General features: G+C 37.3%; 1 pseudogene; it reads left to right on the top strand.

The window, feature by feature from the left end:
- The first annotated feature begins 6,454 nt into the window (after nt 1–6,454).
- LOC126802685 (uncharacterized) lies at nt 6,455–14,009 on the top strand (annotated as a pseudogene).
- The last annotated feature ends 1,283 nt before the right edge of the window (nt 14,010–15,292 follow it).

Raw genomic sequence — 15,292 nt, 5'->3', positions numbered from 1 at the left:
ATGTTTGTAACATATGTAACTCATATATGTTATTATCTTTTGATTTCTATAACAGCCATCTTATTAATTGCTGATTGCAAATCCTCACAGTATAAATAGCCACCATCCTTTTATTGTAAAATCATCCCATTCGAAACACAATCCTCTCCCACTCTCAAGATTCTTAGCTCTTCTCTGGTGATAGAAAGAGGTACCTTTCGAGTTCGTTGAAGGTTCTAATTAGTAGTGCAACTTCCTAGAATCGTTTAGTCGTTATATCCTGGGAGACAAGCACCAAGCATCCTTGCACCGGTAGAGGAGGCGTAAACGTCTTAAGGACAGTGTGGTATCACACACGTCTCGACTAGTTCTTCCATCACCAATCGTTCGGTATTTTGGTTGAATTTTTTTTCGTGTTCTTCATTTCTGATTTATAATTATTTATAATTCGGCTTATTAAATTATATATGCAATATATCACTATTCTTATAATTTGGCAAAAGTGAAAATTCCTAAACCTAAAAAGGTGAAGAATTGGCCTAAAACAGTGATTGCATCTTTATTGGATATGCACATAACAATTCGGCTTATCGATTCCTAGTCCACGATTCGAATATTCCTGAAATCCATAAGGATACGATAATGGAATCGAGAAATGCATCTTTCTTTGAAAATGTATTTCCACGGAAGTCTAGAGAGGAATTTAATCCTTCTAAACGGGCACGTGAAAACAACCGAGCCGAAACTGATGATGCTCAGGATCAAAAATCTGAGTCGGAGTCCGAATCTAAGTCTGAGGTTGAACCTAGACGAAGTAAAAGGGCAAGGACCGCAAAGTCATATGGACCTGACTTCTTGTCATATATGGTTGAAGATGATCCCCGTACCTTTAAAGAGGCAGTTAGCTCTACTGATAGTCCTCTGTGGAAAGAAGCAATCAAAAGTGAGGTTGACTCCATCATGCAAAATCACACTTGGAAATTAGTGGATTTGCCACCTTGGTGTAAGCCTTTGACTTCCAAGTGGATTTTCAAAAAGAAATTAAAAGCTGATGGGTCAATAGACAAGTACAAGGCTAGACTTGTTATTAAGGGCTATAGGCAAAAGGAGGGTTAGAATTATTTTGACACTTATTCTCCTGTGACGAGAATAACCTCCATACATATGGTACTTGCAATTGCAGCGTTGCGCAAACTTGAAGTACACCAAATGGATGTAAAGAAGGATTTCCTAAATGGAGATGTAGAAGAAGAAATCTACATGGAATAGCCAGAAGGTTTTTCTGCTCATTCTCAAAGTAAGAAGGTGTGCAGATTGGTTAAGTCATTATATGGCTTGAAACAAGCACCAAAACAATGGCATGAGAAAATTGATAATGCCATGATCACCAGTGGATTTAGAATAAATGAAGATGATAAGTGTGTATATGTCAAAGACACTGAAAATGGATATACCATTCTATGTCTGTATGTGGATGATATGCTTATCATTGGGAGCAACGAGAAGATGATTAAGTCTACTAAAAACATGTTGAATTATAAGTTTGACATGAAAGACTTGGGACTTGCTGATGTCATTTTAGGAATTAAAATTACGAGAACATCAGAAGGGCTAGTGTTGAGTCAAACACACTATGTGGACAATATTCTTGGGAAATTTGACAAGGAAGGTTCTGGAATTGTCAGAACTCTTGTAGATATGAATTTACATTTGTTCAAGAATAAAGGTGAAAGTGTTTCTCAATTAGAGTATTTAAGAATAATTGGGAGTCTAATGTACTTAACAAGTTATATAAGACCAGATCTAGCTTATGCGGTTCATAAGCTAAGTAGGTACACGAGTAATCCTAGAGCTATGCATTGGCAAGCGATTGGAAGAGTACTCAAATACCTAAGGTATACTCGTACCTATGGGTTGCACTACACATCATACCCAACTGTTATAGAAGGGTTCACTGATGCGAACTGGATATCTGACATGAAAGACTCAAAGTCTAGTAGCGGATATGTATTTACGCTAGGGGGTGCAGCCGTGTCCTGGAAGTTCTCAAAACAAGCAGTTATAACTAGATCCACAATGGAGTCTGAGTTTGTTGCACTTGACAAATGTGGGGAGGAAGCAGAATGGTTACGCCAGTTCATAGAGGACATTCCTAGATGGACAAAACCTGTGTCTGCGATTGGTATACATTGTGATAGTCAATCTGCAATTAGTAGGGCACAGAGCAAGATGTATAATGGTAAGTCTAGACACATTCGTCGAAGACATAATACCATTAGACAACTACTCTCAACTGGAGTTATCTCTATAGACTATGTAAAGTCTAAGGATAATATTGCTGATCTTTTAACCAAAGGGTTAAACAGAGAGTTAGTTGAAAAATCATCGAACGGAATGGGACTAAAGCCCATTGGAAATTAAAAATCACTACAGTGGATACCCAACCTAGCTGACTGGAGATTCCAAGATCTAGGTTCAAAAGGGAAAACCAAATTGTAGAGATTAATTCGGATCACTGTGGGGAGTTTCCCAAGTCCATTCCTATGATAAAAAACAGTGATACCCGTATGGATGAGGTTAAGCTAAAAACTTTTAATGATTCTTATGCGTCAAGAAATCGAGCATAGTAATGCGGGTTACTCTTAATTAAGAGATCACCTATGCAAGAGAGAAGTGGGGCCGCTTCTAGGGGAGTTAATGAGGGCATAACTCTTATCAAACTACTTGCAGAACCAGGCGTGTGTTCCATGGCCAAAATGGGCACAAAAATGAGAACCGAAATGTACCATGGAGACTCCTGTGTAAAGTATGTCATCATTTACACAAATGATGAATAGTTCAAAGACATCGCGTCTACTATTTAGTTAGTAAAGTAAGCATATTTTATAAGGGAAGGTTCAAAGGGTCAAACCTACCTATCATATGCAGGTTTCAACCGTAGAAATCTATCACCAAATTCTATCGAGTCTTTGGTGACCAATTTCATTCATGTGGAGAATTGTTGGAAAATGGTTGGAAAAACCATTTAAAACCAAATTTTAATTGATTAATTAAATTAAGTTAAACTTATAATTAACCAAAGATGAACATAGATTTGAGTTCTCCATAATGAGGGCTAGAAGATCATATGTTTGTTTGTGTAATTTGGTTTGTGGGTGAATAAGAAATTGTCACTCAAAGATGGCTACTTTGAATGAGGGAAATGTATTTGTCCCACATTAGAAAAGAGAAGTGTTGAAAAGACTTTATATATAATCCATTGTGTATGGATTGTAAAGTGTGTAAGCCCCCTTATACCCTCTCGCGCACGCGCAGGGGGGGTGCAAATCCTAAGTCACAAGGGAAACTCGTGTATGACCGTGCGACCTGCGGACACGAATGCAACACCGAATTGAGGGTCGGAACGCAGATTCTTTTTCCATTTCCTAAAATTCAGTTTTGACTTTACAAATTCTCTTGACTGTTTAAATTCTTCTTTTGTAACAACTGAGTTATTGTGTGTTATGGAGAATTATAACAGAATTGAAATCAATGTTTGTAACATATGTAACTCATATATGTTATGATCTTTTGATTTCTATAATAGCCATCTTATTAATTGCTGATTGTAAATCCTCACAGTATAAATAGCCACCATCCTTTCATTGTAAAATCATCCCATTCGAAACACAATCCTCTCCCACTCTCAAAATTCTTAGCTCTTCTCTGGTGATAGAAAGAGGTACCTTTCGAGTTCGTTGAAGGTTCTAGTTAGTAGTGCAACTTCCTAGAATCGTCTAGTCGTTATATCCTGGGTGACAAGCGCCAAACATCCTTGCACCGGTAGAGGATGCGTAAACGTCTTAAGGAAAGTGTGGTATCACACACGTCTCGACTAGTTCTTCTATCACCAATCGTTCGGTATTTTGGTTAAATTTCTTTTCGTGTTCTTTGTTTCTGATTTATAATATTTTATAATTCGGCTTATTAAATTATATATGCAATATATCACTGTTCTTATAACATTACTTACCCGTTCTTGGCTATCACCTTAATTATTGTCAAAGGAATTACAATCCATAACATCGAAGGATCAAAATACTTGAGCTCGCCAGGATTGACACGGATCTACAATCCTTGAGCTCCACTAGATTAACCTACGTGTCAAATTGTGACGCCACATCGCATAATGGTGAAGCCAATTAATGTGAATAAATGTTCTTATTGGAGACGAGCATCCAGATAGTCTGCTATATTGCAACTTTGACAAGCGATTTTTTTTTCCGCTAGATATGTGGAATATCATTTTGATGAGACAATCTTCCCGTCGTTAGGGGGAGATAAAAACAAAGAATGTTCAAGTGGAATGACATGAATTATCATGGTTTATCCTCAGTGTGTCTCATCTTGATCCCCACTATTGCACAAAGTGATGAGATCACAGATATTAGCTGTAAATAGGCTTGCAAGGTTCAATGTCTTAAGAAGAGGACATGACATCACCCAAAAGGAATTGGGCATTGCGTTGCCGCCATAGATAGTGGCATGTTGACACCATAAAGTGGCATAAATGGTGTCATAGGCCGTGGCTCTCCAAGGAAGAAGGAGAGACCACCTTATATTCGATATATACTCGATCAAAGGAAGAAAGCGAGTTTGGCACAATTGGATCCATTGATCCATAATCTCAAATCCGCCTCATGAGAATTCCTGGATTTTGGTTATCATTGGGGGATGCCTCAGATGTTAGAACAAATCCTTCAATATATAGAGATATCTACAAATACAAACCACATGAGGATGTAAGATATTGAGTCTTGATATCGAACCATACTTCATTGAGAAATAGCAACGTAGTAATTTTGGCCCTAATGGAAAGAAGTGATCCAGCATGAACTAAAGTTCACTAACAAAGAGATAGGTATTTGGGAAGGTGAAGCCGACACCGCAAGTTTAAACCCTATCATATATCTTTGTTAGGATGCGTATGAGAATTAAGAGTATAGACTCACCTTATGGTGCAAGGTCTCTCACAAACGCATTGGAATCGACTACGAGGAGATATCCTTTTGTAAAAGACCACAAAGGGATATTCTCGTAATGGATGTCATTGCACTCCACTACCTTATCAGTTTGGTAGTTCCGAAAAACTGATTAATGCAGCTTATGGTAAAATAAAGGATCTCTATGAGGATCAAAATTAAGAGATGTACATGAAAGTCATAGAACAAACTTTATCCACCTAAGAAATGATTCTAGATCACGTAGCATTACAAAAAGATTTGAAACGTTCACGAAGTAAGATACTTGATTATGAGTATGGATCAGATATGTTATGTCATTGCGTTATTCAATATAGATTTGCACAATCTTTTGATGAACTAAAAAGATGTCGCAATTACAAACCCTAAGTCGAGAATGAAAAAGATCATTTGGAAGACACATTCTCAAAATGGATCTTGATGACTGTAATATTAATGATTAACCATCAATTGGCTTTCTAGCACTCTAAAGGTTTAAAGTGAGGCTTCCATAACTCCCATGATCAGTCAAAGTCTTTAAAGATAGATATGTCTTTGTCTAAATGGAAGATGACGAGTAAGTGTTAGGAAATGAGATTCCATATACAAGTGCAAGGACGCATCATTGCACCTAACACAATATGCAAGACTTGACCTCTCATTCGTTGTCTAGCTTTGCGCTCACACAACAAAAATACCTAAAAATTTAGGCTTATTTAGTCCCTACATAAAAAAGAGAAAACGACATGGTAATGATGAACACTATCTACGTTGTCGCAAGATGTGCTTAAAGTAAATATGCAAAAGTTATCAAAGCTCCCATGATTAATGTAAAGATCAGGAGGAGGTGCATACATCAGGGGGAGTCTAGCACATATATGTTAATCTCCAATGTCATAGGTGCGTTTTGCTCTTTTCCCATTCGACCAAGGTTTTATTTTCTCCCATTGGGTTTTGTTACTTGGCAAGGTTTTTAATGAGGCAACACCCTATGCACCATTATATCTTTAAACTCGGCACAAGGGGAGGGTTGAAGGAAAAACACCATTAGTGTGCATTTGTTAAAGTAAATAACGGAATGAGTTAATGACATTTATGGTCAACGGATGTAACAGACCAATCAATATTATGTAGCCTTAATTACCATTGTAATTACCATGTATTCCTATTGTAATCATGACCCTTATATAAAGGGGATTATCAATGAGACGAGTAGACCATTCCATTTTCTCTACAACAAGTATCTAATAATAGAGAATTCTTTAGCCATTAGTTTACAACCAAAAAGAAACTTTTTTCAACTCTGAAAAAAAAGAAGAAGAAAGAAAGTGAGGGAGAGCCGTTTACAAAAGTAGCTTGTATTAGAAATTCAAATCACAAGTAAGAATGGAGATGGGTCTCTCTCTCTCTCAATTAAACTTCTTGAATATGTAACCTGCAAGAGAATTGTGAGTGATGATAATGATGGGGTAGATATGTGCGTGAGGAAGACATACAGGAAACGGGCAATATTGAGCTGGCTGCTTCGGTATGAACTTGTACACCAAATCCTGGCCATTCCATATCATCATATTCTCATTAACCGCACATCTCAATGCAAACCTTATCTGGTATCCCCTTTTGCAGTTCATTTTGCTTCAACGCTTCTTGATCACTATATTTCAGTTTAAGCTCTGTGAGCTTTATGTGGTTTTGGCTGCAACAATGTACATTATAAAGAAGCCCTTTGAAAAGTCAAGAACCACGGGAGGCCTTTTGATTTGGTTTTGCGTGGCATTTATATATATTATCAGCTTTGTTTTCCTTATTGATCACAAACAATAGTAACTTACTCGATTTGCCAATGTGCAATGTGTTCTTTTTCAGGAATGTGGGGATGTATGCTTGGACTTTCCCAATTTTAATTTCAATGTCTCGCATCATGGTGACTATGTGGCTTTAGCATCTGAACCCTTATGCCTTGTGGGGGTTGCATTGTCTCCATTGTCACCCCTCAGGGTGAGATAGCTCCAGAATTCCTTCAAAGCTTATCCTCATACTTTTCAAGTTTTGAATGGCATAACATTTGCACTGTTGGTACAAACCATGATATGCTGGTTGAGTTTTACAAGTACTCTAGCTTTTCATCTATTAGTTGAACCATTTTTAAAATTCTTCAGTATTGCCAAGATTTTGTCTTCCTTTTTTTATTAGGGTAGTTGCAAACATTTGATCGTTATACAATGTTAAAGTGTTTGCCCGATGTTGGTGATTGAAAGAAGGTTTTGTCAAAGCAATTCTGAGTGGATTTGCAGACGATTTGGACAAAGTGGAATTTCACCACAGTTGCTGGGAAAACATTTCAGTTCACCTTGAGGGGAAGGCTACGAGTGACTGGCGCTTTTGGCTTTAGGAGTTGGGTAAGAATCATTTGGTAGGTCCCCAATAATTTCTCTTTAAAAGCTTTTTATTTTTACTCCCTTTCATTTTGATCTAGGGCTGTAAGTAGGCTCGAGTCGCTCGTGTTCGACTCGTGTTCGGCTCGATTTTAGGTTGTTTGGCTCGAACTCGTAAAACTAAATGAGCCAAACTTGAGCTCAATATTAAGTTCGACCTTGAAAATGAGCCGAGTTTGAACAACAAGTATTCGGTTCGTTCGACTCGTTTAGTTCGCGAGCTAACTTGAGCTCGTTAAAAACTCGGCTCGTTTATTAAGCTTGACTTAATAACTTTTATAATATATATATATAGTATAATGTTTATATGAGAAATAATATTAAAAATATATTATAAATAATAATTAAATGAAAATCTAATCTTATTGTAAACTATAAATAGTGTTTACTAGGAGCCATAATTCGATCAGTTCCATACATTTTTCACCACCCCAAATGGCCAAACTCTAAAGAAACAAACAACTCCCATCGTCAATTCGTCATGGAGCTACAAGCAGATACTCTACTATTCCCTTCTTTCTTAATTAAAAAAGATTTTATATAATGATATGACATCAAATTTTGAATTTTATTTTGAATTTCTTGATTTTAAAATATTATTTTAAAATGATTCAAACCGACCCGAACCCAGCTCGAGCTTTTTTAAACTTTGTGCTGGTCTGAGTTATAAAAACGCCTTGATCAACCTAAAAGTCTGAAAACAACTATACATTCTTTTAGTTACAAACTATGCTCAAAAGAACCAAAACAAAAGGAAACTAAGAAATGCTAGAAGAACAAACTCTTCAAGCCCTAGTCACAGTCACAAGATCATCAAAATAGAACTGAGAAGCATGGATTGGGGGAAAGTCAAATTGCATAAGGTATTTGTCATTCAGAATACTATTCTTGGCAAGAGAATCAGTTGCCATGTTGGCTTCTCTAAAGATATTACACAGAGAGGAATAATTCATGTTGCTCATAAAATTGTGCCAGCCTTGTTTCAAAGAACCAAGCGGATGAACAGTGGAAATAGGATTTTGCATGAGCTGAACAAGAACTGCAGAGTCAGACTCAATTTCAAGCTTAAAAATCGGAAGAGTAGAGCCATTTTAAGACCATAGAAGAGGTCCCAAGCTTCAGCATCAAGAATTTCCCCTTTACCAAGATTAATATGAAAACCATATAGTCAACATCCATTTTCATCTCTCATAACACCACCAGCTCCGATCATACCAGAAGAGGAACTTCTAGTGTCATCAATGTTCAACTTATGAAAACCAGAAGAAGGCTTTTTCCAGGAAAAGAACTTGTAACTGTAAATAGAATCACCATTTTGCTTCAGATTTGCACTAGTCCATTCCTCAATTACATTCCATATAATGTCTTTAGGGGACAGAGGAAACTGAAATCCAGGGTCAAACACATGCTTATTTCTCCACTTCCATATACCAACAAATGAACTCAAAGCAACAAGACCAATTGATATTATTCTTAACTAATAAGTGACAGTTCAGTTGAGCTATCAACCATCTATCTCACTCTAAGGAAAATAAATTTAGAAGAGATCTATGAGTGAGAGACAAACCCTATATGTGCTTCACCTTTAGACAATCTCTAAGCATGTGCAGAATGGTCTCATCAACCAAATTGCAAAGAGGACAAGTCTTGATATTAGTAAATTTTCTCCTGGCTCTTTTAACATTACACATAAGCTTTTTGTGAATCATGGTCCAAACAAAATTTTGTAACTTAGGAGGGATGTTCAGTTTCCACATTTTCTTTTCCGTAAAGGATTCAGATCATTAGAGACATAAAAATTCAGTAAATAGGCATAGCTAACAGAAAATTACCATTATAAGTACCTCTCTAGGTAATAGAGTCTTCTCCACAACCAAAAAAGCCAGTAGGAGTATTAATAATTTGGTTAACCACCAGGTCAGGCACAAGGGAAGAAAGAAGATCAATATTCCACCCCTGAGTATTCCAAAACTCACAAACATAGGCATGAATATTAACATTAGTAGAAAGCAAAGCATGATTAATTAGAGGGCTAGAACCCACCCAAATATCCGTCTAGAAAAAAACCTTGTTACCATTACCAATACGCCATTTAATTCATTTTCTGATCACAACCGAGCCATAAGCAATACTCATCCAAGTACTAGAGTAATTTGAAAGAGGTTTGAGTTGATGATCCAAAAGACAAGAGTCTTGGAGATACTTTTTAGAATAAATGGATGCCATAATCCATTGTCATTTTGTAAGATTCTCCAACTGGCTTTAGCATGGCAAGGTTTATGTCAACAATGTTTTTAATCCCCAGACCACCAAGAGGTTTAGGTTTACACACAGTATCCCAATTAACAAGATGGATTTTCATCTTCTCAATAGAATTACCCCAAAGAAAGTCTATATTCATCTTATTAAGTCTAGAGCAGAGGCTTTTAGGAAGTCTAGCAGTTTGCATAGCATTATAGGAATAGAAGAGGTAACAGATTGCAAAAGAGTAAGCCTCTCAGCCATACTTAGGGTCTTACTCTTCTAGCTAGCAAGTCTAGATTGGACCTTGTCAAAAATTCCAGCGTAAGTATGTTTATTAACTCTCTCATGAAGTAATGACATACCAAGATACCTACCAAGATCATTAGTCAAAAGAGAGTCACAAATAGAACTGATTCTAGAAGCAAGATTCTTACAAGTGTTGGGTGAGCAATAAATGAGGGACTTTTCGTAGCTCACTGCTTGGCCAGAAAGAGAACAAAACTAATCAAGACAAGTTTTAAGGATGTTAGCCTAAGTAGATGAGGCTTAAGCAAAGAGCATAAGGTCGTCATCAAAGAATAAATGAGACACTTTTGGACCAGATTGTGAAGGTCTAATAGCCTTTCAAAGACCCAGATCAACATTGGATTGAATTAAATGGCTTAATTTCTCCATACAAAAGGCAAACAAATAAGGAGAAAGGGGATCTCCTTGTCTAATCCATCTTTTGGCATGAAAAGATGAACTCAACTCACCATTAAAAGAGATCTGAAAACTTGTGGAGATCACACAGTGCATGATTAACTTGACAAGAGCTCTGGGGAACTTAGCTTTATAAAGAACAATTTCAATAAAATTCCAACTTAACTTGTCATAGGCTTTAAACAGATCCACATTCCAAGAAAAAACCCACCATTGTTTGTAGATTTCTTGAATTTGAAAAGTAACTCTTGAGCAATTATAATATTATCAGAGATGTGCTTGCCTGAAATATAACTCACTTGATTGGGACTAATCAACTGTTGCATAAAAGGCCTAATTCTAGCAACAATGATTTTAGAGATGATAGGAGCACAAAGTGTGACGTTCTTAATGTATATATGCTCTATTCTTATGCTTTGTTACTTCTTATTTAGTTGTTTTAGGTTCATATTTGTCATATGTATGTTTTAAGTAGAGCTATGCCGAATTTAGATGATTTGATGATGAAATTGTGCTAAGTGTTAGAAATCCTTATTGAGCTAGGATTCCTTACTCGACTATGATTCTATTTTCCTATTTTCATTCTTTCCTATTCCTTAATCGACGATTTCTTTTCAGGAAAGACAAATCATATTTGGAAAGAAAGAAGAGTTGCCGAGTTGCATTCCTAGTTGAACAAGGAAATCATATTCGAGTTGAAGAAGGAGAAGAGGAGGCCGGCCTAGCTACTCCTAGTTGGACCAAGATTGTTGCCGTGCAGCCCTTAAGTGATCTCCCTATTGGACTTGGTTTCCTACATCAAGTTGGATAGGGAGTACATAAATCAAATCCATAACAAAGAGGATTTCAGCTTCCCAATTGGATTCTACTTCCTTATGGGACGGCAAGAAGGCTTCCTAGACTCCTATATATAGAGGCTCGACTTCCCCATTCAGAGCATCATCAACCCTACACACAAACACAAGCCTAGCTCTGCCGAATTCATTCTTCATCCTTCCAAGAAATTCTAAAACCGATTCCATCATTCCCCACCAATAAATAGCCTTCAAGCACGCTTGTGAAGAAGGTTTCATCCATAGAAGTCTCGGCTACACTTGTGGATTGCTTGATTTATAAAGTGTAACCGTGATTCTCTCTTTGTTTCAATTCGGTTTTTAGGTTTTTCTTGTTCTTGGATGAGCATGTGATTTGTGTAGAGTAAACTTGTTTCGATTTTGTCTATGAGGTAGTTACTTGTTTCAAATTATATAAAGTTGCGATTTTAGGTTTTTAGTTCTATGATTTTGGTTTCTGCCGTGCCTTGTTATTGAATGATTTCGATATCTTTATGTTATGTATACGCTTGTAGCATGATATTTAGGTTGTTGGATTTATGACTTATGCTATGAACATGTTTATCTTTTCTATGTGATTTTCGAAATTGCATGATTGGGGGTTAAGTAGGTGACATGCTTAATGAATTCAATATGCGTGGCTTTGGAGTTGCATGGTAGGATAAGTATGTTAGATTTCGATTAAGACCGCTTAGAATGGATCGAATGTGTTAAGTGTCTATGTGTTTAGGTTACTGCTTAGGACCCTAATTGCATGATCCAACCTTAGTTATTCATGATAGTGTCTCGGCATGACTCTTAAAGGAGAACTAGAACTTGATTTTCGTTAGCTTTATATGATTTGTTTGGTGATTGTTTATGTGTTGGTTGGTTGATCACATGTATATATTAGTTTAGGTTTTATTTTCTGTTTTTATCTTTGATACCGATCCTATATCTCAAATCTTTTATATCTTTATGAATTCGTGTTAAGTGTTGTGATCCTAAGCCCTGGCTGGATCCCCGGTTTGTGAACGATACCCTCTTGCTTTATACTACTAACGATGCTTACAGGGTTAAATATTGATGTCGAGTAATCGAGAATTCATCAAATGGCGCCGTTGCCGGGGATCCATAAGAGATGGATCCCTAACTTTTAATGCGAATTCATTGTGTATATTGTACATTTGTATATTCTTATCTTGTTTCGTTGTACATATAGTAATGTATCTTAGGTTGTTGTTTTGGTGTTTGAGTGAATGATTGTTGTAGGTTGTAAATCAAAAGGAATAGGTAAAGTCCCTTTTGTTAATATTAGCCTTAACCCTTCATGCTAGCTCTCGAGTTTGCATGAGGTCGAGGGAGGCTTTTATTAACACTTGGAGATTTGTCTAACACCCAAGTTTGTTTCCAGCTGAGTAAGGGGCACGCTCTTTCATTACTCTGGTGCATGGGACCAAAATTGGATCTCAGAGAACTATTGACTGACATACATCTCGGTGATGGAGTCGATAGAGGGCTTGTCCTCCGTAGTTCAACAAATGAGTCCTACCATGTTCACTATCTCTGAATTAGCTATCCGGCCTTCTAAAACAACGATTCAGACTTGTGTCTAGACATCCATACTTAGGCCGCACGTCCACCTTGGTTTACAACTTAGAATCAATCGATCATTTAATTGTTTGAATGACTTAGGAATGTAGAAGTATGTAATTGATTGAAGGACTTTTGTGAAATTTTTTTTTTTTGAAACCAAACCTTGTATGTTTCTTGTATGATTTTTGAACGAAACCTTGTATCTTTCTTGTATGATTTTTGTATTCTTTTATGAGAAGAGTGAGAGAGTTCGATGCTCTCATGCCACCACCAAAGAAGGCCGTGCCTTCCAATGACAAGGATGCCGTGTCCTTGTCCCAAATTGATCATGCCGTGCATGACTAAGGTAAGTTTTCTAACTCATGTGGATTAGTTTCAACTAATGTCCCTGCTTGTGTACATTCCCCAATAGGTTGAAGCTATCACCAATGCTTAACGGATCCATGGAGCAAATTAAGGTGATGACAAGATCAATTCCTGGTTGGATTAGGAGGGGAGTGGCCATGACACTCCTAGTTGAACAAGGAAGGCGTGCGTGTGTCATCAATAAAGAGATTCCCATCCGGATTGGGATTTCCAAAGTAGAGAGAGAGATAGATTCCTAGGTGAGTTAGGAGAAGGAAATTGATGTGAGAAGAAGTCATAGTTGAAGTAGGAGAAGCCATGCCGTGTGTTATCAATGAAGAATTCAAATTCGGACTTGGATTCCAAGTAGGAGTGGGAGAAGTTTTCCATTTAGGTTTCTTTCTACCTCATGGAAAAGGATTGAGATTTCTCTATATATAGAGAGCACGGGTTCAACAACATTATTCATTCTTTTTCCAACCATTCACAAGTTCATAAGAAGGAGAGGAAGACTACCACATTCGGTTCACTCAATTCACAAGAAGATTTTCAAGTGTGCAATAGAGGTGTTTGCGTTTCGTGAAGACAACATGTTTCCAGAGAGGGACAGCCCTGCGTTTCATCCTAGGTGCATAGTGTTGCCAGCTCATAGGCATAATCATATTCGTATGGAGGTCGCATACAAGATTCTGAAGACCATGCCGCTCTTCAGAGGTTTTAAGATTGAGAAGGCTGATGTCCATATATTTCTTTTTGAGTCGAAGGTGCAACATGCTATTCAATCCATGGAACGTGGAGACTTGGAGTTATTGTATCTTGAGGTGTTTCCCTTCACTCTAGTTGACAAAGCAAGAGAATGGTTGCACTCTATTCTAGAGAATTCCATCCGATCATGAGATGAGCTTAAAGAAGCATTCCTCAAGGAGTTCTTGCTCACGGCAAGAAGAGCAAGGATGAGAGAGATGATTCAAGCATGTAAACAAGAAGATGATGAGCCCTACCACAAGTACTTAAAGAGATTTCAAGAAGTAGTAGCACCATTAGACCATGACATGAACCAACATGCGTTGACTAGTACTTTCTACCAAGGTCTGCTAAGGGATTATCAAGAGTATATTGATTCGTTTTCACCAAGAGGCTTCATGAACCTTGAGGTAGGAGATAGGATCATGCATATTGGAGTACTTGGAGAAAGAAGGGATAGTTTGGTTTCAACGTCATGCTCTAGGGTGAGTGGTACTTCTCGGTTCAAGGGAGTGGAGATGGATGGAAGAAAAGCTAGGAAGTGTGGAAACACTCGAGACTATTTGAAACCTCTAGTTGGCATGAATAGGAAAGGTAGACCGGCTAGAGTTAAGACTACGCCTACAAGAGCGGAGCACCACCGAGACAAGATGATGAATGAAATGCAACAATCGATTTTGGAATTGGCAAAATCGCATAGGGAGCTAAAGGAACTTGTTGAGGACATTCGTGCTAACTCTAAGGAAGAGAGCAAAGAACTTATAATTGAAGAGGTGGAGTCTTACAGCCGTGTCAATGAAGAAGAGGAAGAGGAAGAAGAAGATCCGAGTTTGAAGGAAGAAGTTGATTCGAGCTATAAGAGCAATGATTCGGACTCGAGTGAAGATGAGGAGGATAATGGCGACATCATGATCATATCTTCTGATGATGAGGAGGAGGACAATGTCATATTATTTTAGTGGATGAAGATGAAGAAGTCTAGGCTATAGACTCTAAACTCAAGCCAATGAAGGAGCCATCAACGAGTGTTTGCATTTTCTTATCCCTTAACTCTTTTTAATTTTCGTTGCTTATCATATTGTACATTGAGGGCAATGTAAGTTTTAAGTGTGGGGTGTGGTATACATCATTCGTTGAATTCTATTGTTTGATGCCTATGTGTTTCAATTTTGTTGTTTTGATTTTGATTTCCGATTTTTAGTTTGAATTTTTGATTATGTTTTTTTAGTTTAAGTTGTTTTTGTTTTGAGTCCTAGGTATGCCTTTAACTGTCTAGGATGAGTTGATCTTTGAAGTTATGGTTGATAGATGATCATGATATTGGAATGAACTTATTGTTATTTGATGGTTAATCGATGTGTAGATTTTGTACGAACATGTAGTAGATGAGGATTTTGAAACTTAGGTACATAATGAGCATGTTCCTTACTTGTTT

Source organism: Argentina anserina, chromosome 7 (assembly GCF_933775445.1).
Source record: "Argentina anserina chromosome 7, drPotAnse1.1, whole genome shotgun sequence".
In the NCBI taxonomy this organism is placed as follows: domain Eukaryota; kingdom Viridiplantae; phylum Streptophyta; class Magnoliopsida; order Rosales; family Rosaceae; genus Argentina; species Argentina anserina.
Note: the sequence above shows the minus strand (reverse complement) of the source record. Positions and strands in the feature narration are given on the sequence as shown.